Consider the following 3,655-nt stretch of genomic DNA (forward strand, 5'->3'; position numbering starts at 1 on the left):
ACAGGGGGCTTGATCTCACGATCCCGAGATCACGTCCTGAGCCGAAATCAAGAGTCGGATGCTTAACCCAATGAGCCACCCAGATGCCCCTCAGCTTGCTCATTTTAAAATCTCCCAGATTCCATTCCACGGAGACGTGGACTCCTGCCCCTGCTGGAGGTTTCTGGGGAGCCCCTCCACTCTCCCGCATGAAGACACGCACCTGAGCGCCAGCTGCCCCTCCTGCCACCCTGAGGGGTCAGGAAAACCCACCTACCGCTCAAGCAGTGGTGGGGGGTGCTCTCCTGTGCTGGGGGAGGTGGGCCTGTGACTGTGGCCCGAGGACACACCTTCCCGGCTCCATGCCTGCCGGTTCCGGGGCCTTTGAAGGCGGAGCTAGGGTTGCACTAGACAGCCAGGGCCCTCTGCCCTGGCCTGGCCTCCACTGCCACGTTAGAGGCCATGGCGGCATGGGAGGGACGGCACGGGAGAGGTCTTCTCCCACCCGCGTCCCATGCCCCCTCCCAGCAGCCCTGGACAGAAGCCCTGGAGAGCTCTTGGCCCAGCGCGGGAACTGCTGCTGCTTCCAGATGCCAGCTGCAGCGACGACCTTCCGCCAGCTCCCGGGGACGGCCCTTCCAGAGAGGGGGAGCAGGCGGCACAGTGCGTGGAGAGGCCACACACCCAGACGGGCCGGAGCCCGCACTGCCTGCCGCTTCCTCTTGCGTGTGGGCCTCAGTTTCCCCCCGGACACCCTTCCAGAGAAGTGAAGGAGTCGCCGAGAGGGAAACCTTCACGGCAGCTTCCCCGGATCCTGGAGCCCTGCTCCGCCTGGCTGGGAACCACAGTCACGCGGCGGGCTCCGGCGCTCCTCCGCCCCCCGCCAGACGGGCCTGCCTGCCCCCTCGCACACACCTGACTGCCTGGACCTGTCCCCTCCGCCTCCCCACTCCCCGGCCCCTGGCTACTTGGGCCCCTCCTCTCAGTTGGCAGATTAAAGAAGGGAGATTTGCATAGCAATAAAAAGGTAATTAAAATCACCAACACATGAAAAAGCCCATTATAAGATTCCCCGGGAAGGAGGCCTGCGCTGGTCAGGAAGAGGCAGTGAGAGGCGGGGCTGTCACGCCAATTAAGGAGCCTGCTCCCGTCCCTTCTCGGCGCTGGGGAACAGAGATTCTAATCGCCACAGGGGCAAGCTGTTCAGCCCCGAGGGAACTCGTAAGCATCCCGCTCACCATTAACGGTGACCGAAAGTGTCTCCGCGGCCCGGCGTCGCAGGCCGAGTGCAGACCCGGCCGAGGTGGAGGCCGCCGCTCGCGCTTCTCGAACACGGTGACCCTTCCCCGCGTCCGATTGCATTTCAAGGTCGGAATCACGTGTGTCCACATGTGAGTCTATTTGTTGTTCACGGCCACTTGGAAAGAATGTGTGTGTGTGTGTGTGTGTGTGTGTGTGTGTGTGTCCGTGCGTACGCACACTGATAAAGCCAACACAGCATCCGGTTACGTCCAGTGATAATTACATTAGAGCTCTCTGGGAGCTTCATGACCGGCGGGAATCCCAGCAGCTTCTGTGTAACGACCTGCGTACATGACACCCCGTCGGCCGTGACGGCACCCAGAGCTCAGACCCACGGGCCCCAGCGGGCATCTCACGGATCAGGCACCCGCAGGAATCCGAGCGGGACACGCAACGGCCCCCACCCCCACCCCGTGATTCTGCTCTGGGAAGCCGGTGAAGAAGCCTCGGCCTCCTCCAGGGACCCACTGTGTCCTACACACTCATTCCTTGCGGAGGAGCACCTGTCAGGCTGAATGAGACCTGGCCTGCGGCGTACTGGCTCTGCCCTCTCTCCCGCTCCCCAGATGCTGTTCCCGGCCAGGGGGAACGTGCCGAGGCCCAGGGACCCTGAAACATTAGTGCTCTTCTGCCGGAACCTGGACCCATGGCATGTCCATCACCCGGGCCGTGCTCCCTGACCTCCTTTTTGATCTTGACAGGGACTGAAGCTAGACCCCTGCCCCAGCCTGGGCTGCTTGGGTCGGCCGTCCACTCACCCGTCCATCCACCCATTCATTCATTCCATGGTCTGCTCACGGAGCAATTATCTCTCAAGCCCCTGCTGTGTGTCACGGGCTGGGTCCTGAGGGGTTGAAAACGAGTCGGAACTGGTGTCTGGTTTCCACGTGTTCGATACCAAATATGGGAGACGGCCTGTGCCAGCGTCCATTTATTCCTTTTCTTTCCCTCCTCCCTCCCTCCCTCCCTCCCTCCTTCTTCCTTCCTCTTTCCCTCCCTCCCTCCCTCCCTCACCTCCCTTTCTTCCCTCCCTCCCTCCCCCTTCCTTCCTTCCTTCCTCTCCTTCAGCAAGTGTTATGGACCAAGTGCGGACCACAGGATAGTGAGCACGGAAGACAGTCTTTGCTCTCACGGAGCTTACATTCTAGCGGGGAAAGCAAAAGGTAAGTAAAGGACATGCGGAGTGGCAAACACTAGAAGGTGAAGAGAATGATTGTGGAAGGTGCTGTGTTATAATACAGCGCTCGAGCAGGGCATTTGAGGAGACGATATTTGAATATTGTCTCTAAAGACGAAGAGGGAGCCATGGCTGTATTGGGGAAGGGCATTCGAGATAGAGGGCAGCAAAGAAAAGACCCCAAGGTGGGAGTGTGATTGGAGAGGAGAGGGCAATAGAAAGGATAGGATAGGATTTTAGAGAAACTGTGTATGTGTGAGAAGGTACTTCGGACCATGGAGAACTTTCTAGGACGTTGTAAGGACTTGGGATCTTATTCTGAGTGAAAGGGAAGCCCCTGGAGGGTTTGAACAGAGTGAAAGGAGACATGACTTGTACATTAGCAGGATCATCCTAGGCTCTATGTAGAAAATAAACTGATGGGGGAAGGTGACAGAGGGGACAGGTGAGGGAAGAAGCTGGGAGACGGAGGGGGAGGGGAAACAAAGCCATGACCCCGGTGAAATGACGGTGGAGGCACGAATGTGCCAGCAGACGAGTAACGGGCAGTGATTGGACACTTCTGACAGATCTTAAAAGTAAGGCGAAAGCATTTTCTTCTGAGTTGGATGTAAGGTGTGACGTGAAGAGAGAAATCAATTAGCAATAATCGCGCCTCGGATAAACCCCATTGGCTACGATACTGCCACTGCGCAAAGCTTGAAGAGAGAAATCAAAACCGTCTCTAAGCTGTTTCACATAAGAAAATGTTGGAAGTCGCTGTCCTTTACTAAGACGGGGAAGAATGCAGGAGAGCAGATATTTTGGGGATGGAGACGCAATGCTGGTTATGGTCATGTTAAGTTTGACTGACTTTTAGACATTTACGTGTTAGACATTTAGACATAGGAATCGCACTCAGAGAAAAAAAATATCAGGCTGGGGTAATGGTTTCACTTCGGAAGTGAGTTTGGAGAAAAGAGCTGCCTGGTGGTGAATCCCAGGAGGACTCCAATACCGAGAGGCAGGTCAGCAGAGGGAAAGCAGCAAAGGACGCAAAGAGGGACCAGCAAAGCAGGAGGAGAGGACGTCCGTGCGAGCCGGGTGGGGAGGGTGTGCAGAACGGTGGGAGGAGGCCCCTTGCACACAGCGGGTGCATGACGCAGGGGGGTGACCCATGACCGTTGCGTCTGGCAACGTGAAGACACCACAGGCGCT

The 3,655-nt window shown here is 57.5% G+C and overlaps 1 pseudogene; it reads right to left on the reverse strand.

Moving 5' to 3' along the window:
- Positions 1 to 3,029: 3,029 nt before the first annotated feature.
- LOC116877079 lies at positions 3,030 to 3,158 on the reverse strand (annotated as a pseudogene).
- Between the last annotated feature and the right edge of the window lie 497 nt (positions 3,159 to 3,655).

This window comes from Lontra canadensis, unplaced genomic scaffold (assembly GCF_010015895.1).
Source record: "Lontra canadensis isolate GAN:19392208 unplaced genomic scaffold, GSC_riverotter_1.0 scaffold49, whole genome shotgun sequence".
NCBI classification, from domain to species: Eukaryota; Metazoa; Chordata; class Mammalia; order Carnivora; family Mustelidae; genus Lontra; species Lontra canadensis.